Here is a 17,160-nt window from a genome sequence, read left to right on the forward strand (position 1 = left end):
GGAAATCAGGCATTCTTAGTCACAGGATGAGATAGGAGGTTACAAGATATGGGTCACAGAGACCCTGCTGATGAAACAGAATGCAGTAAAGAAGCTGGTCAAAACCCTCCAAATCCAAGATGGCAATGAAAGTGACCTCTGGCTGTCCTTGCTGCTAATTATACACTAATTATAATGTATTAGCATGCTGAGAGACACTCCCACCAGCACCACGATGGTTTACAAATGCCATGGCAATGTCAGGAAGTTACCCTAGATGGTGTAACAGGTGGAAGAACCCTCAGTTCCAAGGAAATCCCCTCCCCTTTCCCAGAAAACTCATGAATAATCCACCCCTTGTTTATCATATGAGGAAGAAATAACAATAAAAATAGCCAACCAGCAGCCCTTGTGGCTGCTGTGCCCATGGAGTAGCCATTCTTTTATTGCTTTACTTTCTTCGTAAACTTGCTTTCACTTTACTCTGTGGACTTGCCCCAGATTCTTTCTTGTGGAAAATCCAAGAACCCTGTCTTGGGGCCTGGATTGGAACCCCTTTCTGATAACATCTTGCTGAGAAACCATGAAGGGACAATACTGGAGAGACCTCTGACCCAAGGGAAATAGACTTCAGCACCAGTTGACCAACTTTGGGTATTTGGTGGGGTATTTTATCCAGGGTAATGGATGGAATTGGGTTAGAGGTCCAAATTAGGAGAGTTAGAGTCCCTCCTAAGACACAGGGAGTCAGAGGCCCCTCTTTGTAAAGAACAAGAATGCTTGTTCAAACTTGGGTTCATGGCTCAACTTAAGGTTAGAGGCCACCCTCAGTAAGAGCCCTCTTGGTTGAAAATGGATTCAGCACTGCAGGATGTTAACCGCCATTCTATTTGGATTAATTTGCCATGCCCTCTTTGCTGATGGCTGTGGGTGACAGGATTAGGCATGTGCAGGATCATGGGAACTGGGGAGCTTTTTTTCCTCCCTCAAAGAGGAAAACTTGAGAGCTGATGGGACTGCTGGAAAAGATCTCTTTTTGACAAGCAGCTGTCTGAATTTTTGATTCAGTGTCACTGTGATGGATGGATCTTTCTCTGGCTTCTGTGAGCTCCTCACCTCTGCAACCTACCACAGGCAACACTCTTCTCCCTTCCCTTTCCTCTCTCTCTTTCTCGCCTTTCCCTTGTCTGTCTTCTCTGTCACTCTGGGTGATGATCTACTCTTCCATCTTGCCCAAAAACTACCTGTTGAAACTCCTGGTTGGCAGTCATTCCGCCCCACTTTGAATGGATTAAACACTACAGGGGCCAATGGGGGAAGTTTTGAGCCTTGCCAGGTCGATATTGGGTGCTGAGGGGGGTGGCTAGTGTCTGTGTTTTGTCAAGTATATTTTGTTCTGGCCAGAATGGAAAATGTTGATTCGATTCCCCCATGCAACTTGTTGTGCAGCATCTTGCAAAATTGAGAGGCTTTTGCTTATGGTTCCATGAAATGGAAAAGGGTGATTTTTCCTTTGTGATGTGGCTTGGCCCCCATAGTTATGGTGCTGTGAGCAGGGACACAAGGGTTGCTTAGGGAAAGGGATCCCAGAAACCTGGCACGCTGGCAAAAGGGTAAGGATTTCTTACCAGTCAGGCCTCTGGTCTCTCTCTCTCTATGCAAACCAGTTGAATGAATGGTAAAAATCTCTGTCTCCTCTGCAAGGTTTTGATGAATGGGAAAAAGGATTTGTGAGGCTAGTCTTAGGCTGTGATGAATCTGGTGTACTTTGTGCTATGAATTTGGCTTTCTGTGTCATTCTGTCATAAAAGGGGTATCATAGGATAGAATGTGGCCCTAGGACCCCTGTAAGCCCACTATTCAAGCTGGCCCAGCAAACTGGTCAGTTGACAACTTTGCTTCAGGTCACTGAAACAAAAACTGGATGAGGATTCCCCCTCGTCTTGTTTTATGTCCTTGGGAGGTTGACTTGTGACCATGTAGGGGTATTTTCTCTTGGTCTGTACCATCCCTGTGAGTCATGTTTTACAACCAAAATACATAAAAGAGCTCTATTTAATTGGCTTAAATAAAAATAAGCACTTAAATAAAATATTTTGCCAGAAAAATTAAAATGTTAATGCCTTTTTGTTCACATGACTTTAGTCATCTTTGGAAAAGCAAGGCAGTTTTAAAGATTATTGGTAAAATAAAAATGTCTTTGAAATTTAGACATTTGGTCTAAATTAGGCAGGTCAGATACTATGTTTACTAAACTACTTCTCTGACTTTTGATAATTGTTCAATTTACCTTCTTTGGAGCCATTAGCGTCTACGTAAGGCCTGGGAACATATGGAGTTAGCCATGCCCCTAGCTATGCTGGAAGGAGTCAGAGCTTATCTGCACTTTTGTCTGGTGCCCCAAGCTGTACACCTGGTACACAAATAAAATCACTTACCAAATTTTTTGCCAAAAATAAAAGTTGCTAAGAGTTAACATTGTACCATATGTAACTGAGGTTACTGGAGGAACACTTTTACATGCACAGTGTGTAAGGAAAGTATAATGTGTATTTGGAAAAAGATTATAAGAAGGCATGGGAAGGCAGGCTGTTTTTGCCTGGTTTGGAAGTTTAAAGAGTTGTTCTTAGATAGGAGAAAACGGAAGGTCTAAGCAAGTTGTGGAAGGTTTGTGAAAGACTAATCTTGTAAAAGCAATTCTCTGTGTTAACATATTGGCTAAAGTTAAAGGAGTATTAATTCAGTTTTTCCATAAATTGAACATTGGAATAAAAGCACAACAGGGTTTTCTTAGAGCATTGGTCTACTCTTTAACAAAAAAAAAATTGTAAAGGGTTATAAAAGCTTTATGAAAATCTTACATTATGGTCAAACTGATTGAAGTTAGGAAAATTTGTCTATAAAGTTTTACTAGGAATTGAATTTGACATCAATAGTACACTCATGCAAAGATGAAATTTGGCTTTCTCTCTTGAACAAGATTTTCATGTAATATTAAAGATAATGAAAGATTTTTGTTTACCTTTTAAATAAACTACAGGAGAAAGAAGGGAAAGAAAAGAGACAGATTGTTTGAAGAGCTAAATCTTCCCTCTATCAATGAGTAAAGCTTTTTGCCTTTTTTAAATTGTTGAGTTAACATTTTGGCTAAATAAATGACTTACAGTGACCTGGAATTTTATTTTATAATATCAAGTGTTTTAAACTTTTGATATTTGATGAACTTTCCAAAATCAGATTCTAAATATGTCTTTTTCTGACCTGATTAATCCTTTTAGATGGTAAAAACCCTAAAGTCCAAAAGAGACTTATTTGGCTTATTTGGTATATTAAAATCATACAGGAAGCATTATCAAGTATGAAATGGTGTTTGGCTTTCTTTAGACCATATTTGTATAAATATGTTATTGGTATGCATTCTAAAATTATGGGAAATTCCTATAATGACTTAGTGTATGTTATCGGTAATAATTATAATTGTTATGTAAACTTGTACGCTACAGAAGTAACGAAATTTGCTTGTCAATTGTATCTTTGACTGTGGCTGTCCTAGGACTTTTTTGTCATTCAGGGACAATTATTGTCTTGTTTTAATCCTCTTCAAAAGAAGGTTTATAACCAGCTATAGGATGCTGACAATTATTCTTAAATGTGAGTGTCTGATAACTTTGGAAAGTGTGCCATTAAAATAGAGAGGAAAAAAGCTTCCAAGACTCTTTTGGAAAGCTAATGTGTTCTTAAATATTGAGCAAAACAGAAATTAATTGCATAGACTAATGAAAGACTGAAATAATCTTTTTATGACTTTTTACATAAAGTATTGCTGTTCCTTTCTGTTTTGTTTTCCAAGTCAAGCAAACTTTTTTATTTTTTTATTTTTTTGATTTTGAGATGGAGTCTCACTCTGTCGCCCAGGCTGGAGTGCAGTGGCGTGATCTCGGCTCACTGCAAGCTCTGCCTCCCGGGTTCATGCCATTCTCCTGCCTCAGCCTCCCGAGTAGCTGGGACTACAGGAGCCCGCCACCACACCTGGCTAATTTTTTGTATTTTTAGTAGAGACGGGGTTTCACTGTGTTAGCGAGGATGGTCTTGATCTCCTCACCTCTTGATCCGCCCGCCTCAGCTTCCCAAAGTGCTGGGATTACAGGCGTGAGCCACCGTGCCCGGCCAAACTTTTCTTTAGAGCTATTTACAGCTTTTAACAGTTGAGTAAAATACACTCCTGTAAACAAAATTTGGAGCATATTTCTTTCTCTCTACCTGATTTCTCCAAAAATTGAAAACTATTTGTGAGTATTCTTAATTTATGGCTATATTTTAATAGTTATTTGCATAAGTGCAGTAAGGATCTGTTTTCTTTTGTAACAGGACACAATTGGAGAAATTGGTTTTTACTAAGGCTTTGAATGGAATGGCATGTTTTCAAATATTAAAAAAACTGCCTTAAGGAATCAAAGTTGACTTATAGAGCTAATAAAAGGCCCTTGGAAAAACTGGCTTTATACCTTGTCTACGCAGTCCCTGTACAGGGTTCCTGCCATGTGGTAAGTAAAGAATGTCACTTTTTGACAGGTCCAGGAGCCCTAAGTTATATTGGGACTTTGAGAGGAGAGAAATTTACCTAACCCATACAGGTATTTGAAGGCATAAACCCATGACTGGGCAAGGCTTTAAAAAGTCAAATATAAGATTCCTTATGGAACAAGATTCCATCAAAGCCAATTTTTTGTAAAAAGAGCCTATATGGTGAATAATTATTCTTGCTGCACTTCATGCAAATGATCATGCCAAGTATAATAAGACTAAGGCTTATTTTTCAAACAAATAAGTCTTACCATTATTTGTTTTTAACAAAAATGGGGACTGGAGAGAGAAAAATTATGTTTCAAAAACTATGGTACACCTGTTATTAGATTCTAGTCTCATTCATTGTTTTGGTTGTTTTTTTTTTTTTTCCTGCAATCTAGACTGACCTGCTTATTTCTGGGAACCAACCAGTGATCTCTGGCCACGGCTCAGAACAAATAATAGGGATGGGTAACGTAAGAAAAATCTGGATCAGTATTCTAATTCAGGGCACATATTGGAATCTGTTAGCAACCCCATATCAGCTTAGTTCCAACGGTTGCCCAGTTAATGGAATGCCTTATTTAATTTATTTGGAATAAAGTATTAGTCCATTCTCACACTGCTATAGAGAGATCCCCAAGACTGGGTAATTTATAAAGCAACAAGGTTTAATGGCTCACAGTTCTGTAGGCTGTACAGGAAGCATGGCAGCATCTGCTTCTGGGGAGGCCCCAGTCATGGCCTAAAGCAAAGGGGGAGAGGCATCTTACGTGACAGGAGCAGGAGAAAGAGAGAGAGGGAGGAAGTACCATATACTTTTAAACAACCAGATCTCACGAGAACTCACCCGCTATCGTGACCAAGGAGGATGGGGCCAAACCATTCATGAGAAACCGCCCCCGTGATCCAATCAACTCCCATCAGGCCCTACCTCCAACTTTGGGGACTACAGTTGGACATGAGATTTGGTGGGGACACAGATGCAAACCATATCAGATAATTTTACTTATTTTGCTTTACTATTGTGGAATATATTCCTGTTGTACTCGTTGTGTAGGAATGCAGAATAAGCTTACTCACTGTTTTCTTAAATTGAACATTTGCCAATCTTCCAGATATCACCTTTTGTTGGAACTCAGAGTTATGAATGGCCGTCACTATACTGATGCTTTCTGACTGAGTTCCTCTCTATCCTGAATACAAAAGACCTTAATAGACAAGAATATCATTACCCCTATGTAGCCTGAAGAAGCTACGGAAGAGGAATCTTTCTACCTCTACAACCCTTAGGATTAACGGTCCTCTTGTAAAAAGGAGGGGGGATACCTCAGAGGCATTGGAAGCAGAGCAGCTTTAACTTGAATAGGGGCTGGGTAAAATGATGCTGAGACCTGCTGGGCCACATTCCTTGGAGGTTAAGGCATTTTAACCTCCTGGGATGTGAGATAAGATAGGAGGTCACAAGATACAGGCCACAATGACCCTGCTCATATAACAGGATGCAGTATAAAGGCTGGCCAAAACCTGCCAAAACCAAGATGGCGACAAAAATGACCTCTAGTTGTCCCAACTGCTCATTATATGCTAATTATAATACATTAGCATGCTAAAAAAACACTCCCACCAGCACCACGGCAGTTTACAAAGGCCATGGGAACGTCTGGAAGTTACCCTATATGGCCTATGATGGGGAGAAACCCTCAATTACAAGAAATTCTTGCCTCTTTCCCAGAAAGCTCATGAATAATCCACCCCTTGTTTAGCATATGATCAAGACATAACCATAAAAATAGCCAACCAGCAGCTTTTGGGGGTGCTCTGCCTATGGAATAGCCATTTTTCTTTTCTCTTCTTTCTTTTTTTTTTTTTTTTGACACAGTGTCGCTCTATTGCCCAGGTTGGAGTGCAATGGTGCTATCTTGGCTCTCTGCAACCTCCACCTCCCCGGTTCAAGTGATTCTCATGCCACGGCCTTCTGAGTAGCTGGGATTACAGGCGTGCTACTTGAATAGGGGCTGGGTAAAATGAGGCTGAGACCTGCTGGGCTGCATTCCTGGAGGTTAGGCAGGAATAGGGGTAATTATATTTTTAGTAGAGACAGGGGTTAACCATGTTGGCCAGGGTGGTCTCGAACTCCTGATCTCAGGTGGTCCGCCTGTCTCGGCCTTCCAAAATGTTGGCATTACAGGTGTGAGCCACTGCGTCCGGGCTCCTTTACTCTCTTGATAAACTTGCTTGTATTTTACTCTGTGGACTCATCCCAAATTCTTTCTTGCTCAAGATCTAAGAACCCTCTCTTGGGGTCTGGTTCAGGACCCTTTCCAGTAACAGCTCCACAGACATCATCAGATGGCTTAATTTTGCCAATCTGATGGTAATCAATGTCTTCTCCTTGCCTGATTACTGTGAGGTTGTATATCTTTTCTTACACTTTTTGGCCCTTTACGTTTCTTTTTCTGTGGATTCCCCATCATCTTTGTGTGTTTTTAGGAATTGATCCATCCCATCCCCATTGATATATGTGCAGTGCCAATTTTGTCATAGATCAAGTTTTCATACACGCATGGGTCTTTGTCGGGTGGGCCTTCTATCATGTTGAACTAATATACTTGATCACATCTGTTCCAATACCAGTATCTTCATTATTATGTCTTTATAATAAGCCTTCCTATGATGTGGGACAAGTCCCCTCCTACCTTACCCACCTTCAGCCTTCTGGGATTTTGAATGGAATTGCTTGGAATCTATAGCTTAATTGAGCGAGAACTGAGATTTTTTTTTTAAGTAATATTGAGTCTTCTATCTAAGACCATGCTTTGCTTTTCCATTTCTTTGGATTTTCTTTAATGCTTTTCAGTAAGGGTTTGTAATTTTTCACTTCACAATATAGCTTGGAGATTGTTCCATATCACATATAGAGAGCTGTTTATTCTCTAAAGAGCTACACGGTGTTCCACTGTGTGGAATTTATTTTACCAGGCCCCAATGATGTCCTTTGAGGATATCTATGCTCTTTTTATACCACAGCAATGCTTCAGAGGATATCCTTGAACTTACTTATTTGAGCACCATTCTAAGTTTATCTGTAGGAGAAACTCCTAGCAGAAAGATTGCTGGGTCAAAGGGTATTTGCATTCTGTGAGCGAACACACCCTCCCTTCCAGAGAGGCTGTGCCATAAAATCACTTTCCTTAAGGTCAACGAATACAATCAGGCTTTCATTGGATTTTCATTCTCCTTTCTTCTTTGCATCATCAGAGACTTCACCACAGACTCCTTTTGGAAATTCTGTTTAGTTTCTGTGGTTCTGCATAAAGGACAAGACATTCTTTATTGAATCATTCATTCACGTGTTGACATGCATTTACTCACTCATTTCATAGTTAAGTGCTTGGAACTGGGGAGTCCACCAGGGGGCCCTCCCATCTTATTTATCAAGTAAAATATTGCCTAGTCGTTCAGTATATGCCTGTCTCCATGTAATTGAAAGCATTCATTGCCAAAACAGGAGAGTAAATGTTCAGAGGTGGGGAAACTGAGGCATAGGGAAATTAAATGGCATGATAGAGTTGCAAAGTACACGTGTACATGGCCTCAGGGGAGACTTCTGTGGAAAGGCATGGCTTCCTGGGAGAGGGAACGCCCTTGCCCTCCTGGTTTTCTGCAGGTGTGAGAACCATAAAGAAACCTTTTCACCTGGTGTGTCCTTGCAGCTGCCAGTCCTGATCTCCACCTGTCCCAAGCTGCTCAGAACGTGGGAGCGCCATCCAGGAGCCATGAGCATGGGCCAGTGGCCAGGGAGGCTGGATCTGTCTGCCAAGTTTCCACTTTTCCATCTTAGCAGCTTCTCCGAAGCTCTGTGGAGACTCTCCCCACTCCCCGCCCTTGGCAGTGGGACGTCACCGTCGGAGCCAGCCGATCGCTACCCTTGGAAACAGAATTCAAAGTTTGCAATACCAATCTCTGCCCTTGTGGGATGACTGGGCAGCCCGACCCAAAATAGCTGGGAAAGGCGGGATGTTAGGGCCGCGGTGGGAAAAATCACAGTGCTGCTAATGACATGCTGTGCTTATCTGGAACCGAGTGTCTTGCAGACTTTAACTGAGGTCACATTGCTTTTTCCAGCAATAAGTAAACAGACCCAGCGAGTGGTGGTGACAGGCCCAGGCAGAGAGAAAGAATTACCAAATCGGGGAGGGCACAGAGCATGCTGCCTCCCCTGCCAGGGGTTCCAGGAAATATTTCTTCCCATTCTAGGCCCTACCCTTGACTAAGAATATGGGATGATTTGGGAATATTCAGGAAGCCTTTAGGGGTTTTGACCCAGACACCTTTGTGTAGATGTGAGGTCCTAGGAAGTTTTAGGATGGGTTTGTGGGGGCTAAGAGAGACCTTGGGGAGGGGACTCAGTCTTTGTGGAAGTTGGCTTTGACTTCTGACCCATAATCTCAGGGCTGATGAAATCCCCCAGGCACTGTGGCTGATTTTTGTTTTTGATTTCTGTTGTTGTTGCCCAACAGGGAAGGATTTTGCCAAAGGGAAAACACTCTGCCTCTTGTTGCTTGGGGGCACCTAAGGCTGAGAAGGAAGAAAGTCAGCCACTCTGCAAGGACATCTCTTGCTTGCCAAAGTTTCCATCTTTCCTACTTACAATTACAAAGCAGAAGTGAAGTTGATGACAAAGAGCATTAGGAACCTGGCATGCTCTCTATTTTGGTTTTTTTTTTTTCATTTTATTGAGGACTAGCTTGTATTCTCTGGGAGCTGGCCTTGTGAGTCTTTGCCCATCGCCTGCTGCCTTGAGTTGTGAGCCAAGATGGTGGCACCTAAGATGTGCTCAGACCTCAACTCCTATTCTTTGGAAGTTCCCATGCCTCCGAGCCTTGGGTCTCACACAAGATCTTGGGAAACCCTAGGCTCTCTTTGTTACCATTTGATACCACTCTTCCCTATCCCCAGTTGCTGCCTCAAGGAAAACGAGTAATCCCTTTTCTAATCTCCTCCTTCCCTCCTCTTCCCAAGAGGATGGAAGGAAGATTATATTTGTAATAATGGTAGTTGCAATGAACACTGTGTCTGCTCCATCAACCTTTTTATTAATCATGTGAGAAACTACAGGTTCACAATCACTTCTCCAAAATCCCTGAAATGCAAAAAATCTGAAAACTTAGTTTTCCTCTAAATTTGGCACACACAAACTTGACAGAACAATGTGGCTTGAACTATCCTGGACTATGGATGCCTTCATCCCACTGCAGAATATTCAAGTGTTTGATGAAGGGGCGCTGCCCAAAGCCCACTGGGTAAGATGCTTTGTGGGATATTTGCATCTGACTCTGAACATATCTGACCTCCTTGGCTCCAGATAAGAGACCCTGGACCTATCTCTGCTTTGTAGATAAGGAAGCTAAGGCCCACTGAAGTTTGGTAGCATCCCCAGACTGCCTCAAGGTAGGACAGAGCCAGGACAAGGCCTCCTAGTAGGATGAACCAGGTGCAGCTGGAAGAGATGACCAGCCTTCAGCTGTCTTTCTAGAACTTTGCACTATATTGGGTCTCTGAGTTCTGTCTTGGAATTGTGTTAAAGATAACTGTTTTCCAGTTCTTCAACACCAAAGCCATCTTGGATGGGGTAAAGAGAAAGAATAAATATTCCATCATCCACAACTTTTTTTTTTTTTTTTGAGATGGGGGTCTTGCTCTGTTGCCCAGGCTGGAATGCAATGCCATGATTAGGGCTCACTGCAGCCTTGACCTCCTGGGGTCAAGGGATCCTCTCACGTCAGCCTCCTGAGTAGCTGGGATTACAGGTGTGTGCTGCCAAGCCCAGCTAATTGTTTTATATTTTGTAGAAACAAGGTCTCACTATGTTGCCCAGGCTGGTTTCAAACTCCTGGGCTCAAGTGATCCTCCCACCTCGGCCTCCCAAAGTGCTGAGATTACAGGTGTGAGCCACCACACCCAGCCCATCATCTGCATCTCTTTCTCTTTTGAGCTGTGTGTCCCGCTTTGTTAATTCTGGTATCTGCCCAGGACTTTCCTGAGTCTGAGGCTCCCAGGCAGGGCAACAAGAAGCCTTCTCATTGCACTGAGGGAGTTCCTACCTCGTAAGAGTTCTAGAAAGGCCTAGATTCTCTGAAGTATGGACGAAGGTCTCATAAGGGCTGCAAAAAATGCTGTTGTTTTCTCTGGTATCCCTGCACCAAGGGCTATTTGAGGACAGAGTAACTAAGGAAAGGTCAGTCCGTGTGCTAAGTCTTGCTCCTGGTGACTGGGAAACTTCCTCATGTCACTTACAGGAATGGAGACAAACTTATCTCTGGCTTTTCCTGTATCAATAAGCAACCAGGGATGTAGGTTTTGCCAAGCCTCAGACACGTATGCCAAGAACACAGGCAACCCCTGATCTTCTAAGCCTAGCGGAGGCTGCATCTCTAGTTGGTTAAGTAGTGTTGACTTCATATCCCCATCGTGTCCTCTGAGTTCCCCTGGGTGCTAGAGGCCTGGCAGCCTTTCTCCCCGTGTTCACAGGAGGGGTTGACGCATGCAGTCACGGCCTCTGTGGAGAGGCTGTTGGGCGCCTCGCCTGCCCGGAAGTCTGCCCAGAAGCCTCCCCTTCTGTTCTCTTCTCCATTTGTCCTCAGCTCTACCTGAGTGCTGGCCTTGCCCAGCCTGGGGCAAGGCAGCGGGCATCGTGCTTGCACCCTCTTCTTCCTCTCCTTTTTGATTCTTTTCATCTATCCAGTTGTTGGTGCAGCGGATGGGAGGACACTCCAGGCAGGGAAAGGTGAGGCCTCTTAGTTTTGCTCTGAATGTCCCAACCAGCATCCCCGTTTTCACATCTCCTGTTTGTCCAGAGACAGACCCTCACAGGAAGGATAACAAAACAAAAAAATCCAGCTACAACATTGAGGTAAGGGGCAGCTCGGAGAGAACAGGGCAGAGGGGGGGAAGAAAGAAGCAAAAAAAGGGGGAATGCTGTTATCATCAGAGTTGGCTTCTGCTTCTCTGGCCAAATCCTTCCCCTGCTAGTGATATGGTAAGTTTCCACAGCAAGCTGGGCTGACGCAGAGTCTAGGGATGGAGACTGGGTCCCAACCAGGGCCGGCTCTGGAGCAGCCTGGATCAGGGATCAGGATGGGAGGGGAGCCTACGGGGCTTGTTCAGAAAAAATATTTGTGTATGACTGAGAAAATGTCAGGTTTTCATATCAAGGAATGAGAGGCCTGATAGAGACTGAGGAGTGCTTCCAGCCACCCCGGGCCCACCACTGTACTCGTGCTGTTCTCTAGAAAATGGAAACCTTCCCGGCAGGGGCTCCTTCCTAACCTTTAGATCAGGGCTCTCAAGACTCTGAACAAAACAGTGGACCATCACCTTCCAAAGATGTGTGTGCGTGTGCGCGCGCGCGCACGCGCGCGCGCACACACACACACACACACACACACACAGTTTGGCATTTTGTTCTGGGGGTTCACGGATTCCCCCAAACCTGTCTGAGTCCCCGATAATGCACAGGGTGTCTCAGGTCTGCCACTGTTTGGAGACCTGACCCCTCGGGGTTGGCCACAGCGGATCCCGGAGGCCTTGGGGCTCATCCCTCTGCTACCAAGTGACTAGGAGCGCTCAGCCTTGCTGGACACCCCCATCCTGCGGGGGGCATTCTCGTCCGGGGCTCGCAGCCCCTCCGCCTCTAGACGGACCTCCAGACTCACGGAATCGGCCCCACCCCCACTCTCAGCCTGGCGGGCTCCCCAGGGGGCCGGGAGGAGGCGGCCGCTGGATTTCCCTGAGGCGCGGCGCGGGGCACACACGGTTAATCCTCCGCGGCTGCTGTTTGGACGAAAAGCGCTGGGGGTGTTGGAGGCTCCTCGCTGCTCACATCTGGCTGGGCTTCGCTCCTTGCGCGTCTGTCCCACTTTCTTCGCTTCTTCCTTTACTTTCGAGAAACCGCGCTTCCGCTTCTGCTCGCAGAGACCTCGGAGACCGCGCCGGGGAGACAGAGGTGCTGTGGGCGGGGGGACCTGTGGCTGCTCGTACCGCCCCCCACCCTCCTCTTCTGCACCGCGGTCCTCCGGAAGACCTTCTCCCCTGCTCTGTTTCCTTCACCGAGTCTGTGCGTCGCCCCGGATCTGGCCGGGAGGAGGCTTGGCCGGCGGGAGATGCTCTAAGGGCGGCGCGGGAGGAGCGGCCGGCGGGACGGAGGTAGGTGGCCGAGCCGGGGGACCCAGCGCTGCCCCGCCCCTATCCTCGTGGCTTCAGCCTGGTGGCCAGGGCGGGGATGGCAGACACCTGGGCCAGGACGGACGGAGAGCGTCGTGGGAGGGGCCGTGTTGGCGGTGGCGGCGCAGGGGCGGAAAGACCCGGGTTTTCGGGGGCAGCCCTGGCGGCTGGCTCTGGCTCAGCCCCCGCCACAGGCGCCTTTGCGCGGGGGTCATGATGGTCCCGGGTCTCCCTGACTGTGGAGGAGCCGGGCTCTTCTGCACATGGATATTAACGGGAGGAATTGCACCTTCCCCCTGGTTTTTTGTGGGGTGTTTATCTTGTTTCACTGTTCTCTGGTGCCTTTCTGAGGGTGTGGAAGGAAGAGGAATGGTACTAATGCCCGCGGCTGCACCTGGCGGGGATGCCCTCACCCCACTCCTTATCACTGGGACCACCTGACCGCCGGGTCTGTCCAGTTCTGTCTGTGGCCAACCTGGACCTTCACGGAATAGGAAGCGCTGACTTTGGCCCCCGCATCTGACAGCCTTGGTGTCCTGGAGGGGGTCCAGCTTGGGCAGGAAAAAACGATGTTGCTTCCCCGGGGCCCTCCTGGGAAGCGAAGCTGCCAGTGCCGCTGGGAGTGGCCCCCGGCCTGGGGCTGGAGCCTCTGAGCCGCCCGGGGGCTTCTGGACCTCGCAGGTGGACACACTGCCCACCACCCAGCCCTCCAGGGCTTCTCCACCGGTGCAGGTGTGGTCCCCACTGTTAGCCCGGGCCTCGCGGGGCCAATTCCCGGGCCACACTCTTCCAGCCCCAGAAAGCCAGATTATCTTCTCTGGACCCTCCGCGTGCTTCAGGCACCCTTGGGCCGACTCATCCCTGCTTGGGAGGGAGGGAGGAAGCCGTCCCCCTCTGTGAAGTGTTCCTGACTCTTCTACTCCACCTAGTTTCTAGGAAAGGAGGCAACATGACGTGCTGGGAGCTTTCTGGTCCTGAGCTTTGAACTTGAGAAATGCCGTGAGAAACTGTTTTCTCCACCGCTGGCCACTTCACGGCCCCAGGGGAGCATGTGACGTCCTGACAGGCTGCCCGGCCTCTGCTTTTTATAGTGCAGGAAAGTACACATTCCCTGGCAGGCCGTGCAGCCATGAACAGCCACAGATAGACGCACTGGGCTGTTGTGCGTGCTGCCGGGAGCAGGAGGACATGGGAGGACGCGCTCCAAGAGGCCCCTCCAGCACCTGCCAACCAGGGAGGAGGGAACCAAGACAGGGAGATGGGAGCTGAGGGCTGAGGACAAGCAGAAGCTTCCCCACCCTCCCTCTTAGACCTGTAGAGCTGGAGAGGTCCCTAGAGACAACCCAACAACAACAGTGGCAATCATCATCATCGTCATCATCATCATCATCATCATCATCATCATCATCATATTAGCCATATGTTTGTGTGTCTGCTTCTCACATGGCAGGTGCTGAACATTATATTAATAATTATAATAATTATTATAATAGTTAATTCTCAACACTTCTATCAAAGGAACTCTCACTTGTGGAAAGAGCAGAGCTGCAAAGCTCAAGAGGCTCACGGCTTGCCTGAGGTCCCAGAGACAGGGATGGAGGACTCAAGACTCCAATCTGTGTCTTTATCCCAAGTGCGTCGTATGCTTTTTTTTTGAGACAGAGTTTCGCTTTCGTCATCCAGGCTGGAGTGCAAGGCCAAATCTCAGCTCACTGCAACCTCCGCCTCCCAGGTTCAAGTGATTCTCCTGCCTCAGCCTCCCAAGTAGCTGGATTAGAGGTGTGTACCACCACGCCTGGCTAATTTTGTATTTTTAGTAGAGACTGGGTTTCACCCTGTTGGTCAGGCTGGTCTCAAACTCTAGACCTCAAGTGATCCACCTGCTTCAACCTTCCAAAGTGCTGGGATTACAGGGGTGAGCCACTGCGCCTGGCCTCCAGGGCGTATACTTTTAACCTTCCTATCTGGTGTTGGGAACATGGCGCTCAGCTCGCAAAGCTGATGCTGGGAACTTCTCTCTCCCAGCTGCTAACAGAGAATGCCCGGGGGCAGAAAGGACACAGGTCTGCTACCCAGGGACTCTCTACTTCTCCTCCCGCCTCCCTCTCCTCCTCTTGTGTTGCCAAGGGTGGTATCTCCAGTGGGCTTGTTCAGGGAGGCAGGAAGCATGATGCAGGAAGCCCTAGGTGGGCGCTGTGCGGCTACAGGACACCATTGCCCCTCCCAGGCAGGTGCAGCCAGCTGGCGGGGGACATCCTCCCAAGTGGGAGCAGAGAAAGCCCAAGCTGTCCCAGGAAGGCCATGGGTTCCCTCCTTGTTTCTAGGAAGTGACCCCCCTGTTCAGGGCAACCAGGACAACAGAGTGTTTTTGGAACATGCTCCTTTCTGTTCTTCCTGGTGCCTCCCCCCAGCTGTAATTAGCGTGACTCATAAACCAAATATTCTGGCATTGAACTTTGCTCATCAAAACAAAGATGAAAAGAATTTCGTAGATACAGTTGTGAGCAGGGACTGGAGCTTCCCATTTGTGTCTTGTCCTCAGGGGTCCCTGTTCCTGGGGTGGGGGGCTGTGGCTGAGGCTCCAGAACCTTAGGAAAGGGATGGGGGTGATGGACACCAGGAAGGGCAGGAAGAAGAAGCAGGTTACACCATCCCCTGGACAGTCCCACCTCTGCCTGACAATCAGTAGCCTCTAGAGATGTTCAAGTGGGGGCACTCCCTCGTGGGCCACAGTTGCCCTTTCCCCTGTTAACCTGCTGAAATTGGCCTGCTGGTGTCAGATGGCACAAGGCAGCTCTCTGGACAGGACCCTGCCATCTCCCTGACTCCTTCATGCAGGGCAAGAACTCACCTGCCCACTTTAGAGAGCAGTCTGGAAGAAACAGTGACGTCAGCTCAGCTCGACAATGTGTTTCTTTCAGGCTCTCTTGGGGCAGCCCAGCAAGCCGCTCTCATGAGCCAGGGATCCTTGGGGCCCTGTCCTGGGATCTGTGCTGGGGTCCTTGGCCTGGAAGGGCCAGTCCTGAGCTTAAGCAGGGATGTGCAGGAGCAGGACATGCTCACTCCTTTCCTCCTTCCCGAGCCCCGCAGTGAGATGCTCCAACTGCCGCCGCTGCAGCCTCTAGTTCTCCGAGAGAGGCATGTGAGCAGGAAGGGAGGGGCTTCGAAGCCATGTGGAAAGGATCTTTATCTCTGGGTCCTTGTCAAGGTCTCGGCTGTGTGACACTTGTGCTGGGGTGATATGAGTGGCTCTTGGCAAATCAGCACCCCTCCAGCTGCCCGTTCTTGCCCACACTTGATTTCCAGAGCTGGGCTTAGCATCTGAATGTGGTTCAAAGGGGGATGGTCTCTGGCACGGGCACGGGGACCCCCACAGTCCCCACTGTACACCAGGGCACTGCTCTCTTGCCTCTGAGGCCCCCTGGAGCTAAGCCCTTCTCCAGCCTCAGACGGGGCTGGCACAGACTGCAGGCCCCTCCCCGGGCCCCTGTCCAGGACGGCCGCCGGGACGGCTGTGGCCGGGCCCGTGTCTGCCCATCTCCCTGGCTCCTGTAGGAATTTTCCTTGACACGAGACAGAGTAGAGCAGGAGACGGCAGGCAGGGAGGCAGGAGTCGAGGGGAGGAGGAGAAGAGGCAGACGGGCAGGCGGGGCATGGGGAAGTCAAGTTCTTGGTGCCCTGTGCTGGGTAAAATGTTGCTCTTGGCCACAGCTAAAGCCACACTTGGTGGAATGCCCCAAACCCTATGCTTTGGGTTGTACCCATCCACCCTCAGCAAGACATCTGGATAACAGCCGCCCTCTGCCCTGGGGAGCAGGGAAGGAAAAGGACCTCACCTGGGAAAGCTGCCAGCCCTGGGTGGGTTCGAGGCAGATGTAGGTCAGAAGGCGGGCAGGGCCCCCCGACTCTGCCCACAGGTTCCTGGGGCCAGTCTTCAGAGCTGGGGACAGGGGTATGTTCAGAAAACGCTTAGACCCATTTTCCTTGTAAAGAATCTAAAGTGAGAGATGGAAGGATCTGGGTGGGTTAGGGGGTGATCACAGGTCTCTTGCGTCTTCTGGCATTCAGGGGAGCCCCCTCCTCCATGAAAGGATATCGATGAGGGCAAGACCCATGGTCCTGTGGGTCCTACCTGTGTGGTGCGTGAACTCAGATTCCTTTGCAACCCAGAGCTCAGGTCTGCTTCTGCCCATTAGAGGGCACTGGTCGGGAGAGAAAATCATCTGTACCCCAGCACATGGGTCTTTTCCTCCCTTCTTCAGAACTTGCCAGCATGCTGGTCTCTCTTCACCCTACAAAAGCAGTGCCCTAAAAATGCACATCCAATGGGCCACACTGCCCAAGCCCCTCACATTTTAAGGTGTGCGTGTGTGTGTGTGTGTGTGTGCG

The 17,160-nt window shown here is 48.0% G+C and overlaps 1 protein-coding gene and 1 long non-coding RNA gene across 3 annotated transcripts in view; one reads left to right on the forward strand and one right to left on the reverse strand.

Moving 5' to 3' along the window:
• Nucleotides 1–7,449: 7,449 nt before the first annotated feature.
• On the reverse strand, nucleotides 7,450–15,901 carry LOC103892910 (uncharacterized). Its single transcript, XR_657073.3, has 3 exons — nucleotides 15,623–15,901; nucleotides 8,245–8,475; nucleotides 7,450–7,855 (listed from the first exon to the last, which is right to left on the reverse strand). It is a non-coding gene; the product is annotated as an uncharacterized LOC103892910 (long non-coding RNA).
• The window catches only part of C1QTNF1 (C1q and TNF related 1), a 28,533-nt gene continuing 21,611 nt past the window's right edge, over nucleotides 10,239–17,160 (forward strand). Inside the window, exons 1-2 of one of the 2 annotated variants that reach the window (XM_063718307.1) lie at nucleotides 10,239–12,753; nucleotides 13,701–14,550. The gene's annotated coding sequence lies outside the window, so the exon portion shown is untranslated. The remainder of the gene's footprint in view (nucleotides 12,754–13,700; nucleotides 14,551–17,160) is intronic. The other variant, XM_009252095.4, reaches the window with a different exon arrangement.

Source organism: Pongo abelii, chromosome 19 (genome assembly GCF_028885655.2).
Source record: "Pongo abelii isolate AG06213 chromosome 19, NHGRI_mPonAbe1-v2.0_pri, whole genome shotgun sequence".
Lineage (NCBI taxonomy): Eukaryota > Metazoa > Chordata > Mammalia > Primates > Hominidae > Pongo > Pongo abelii.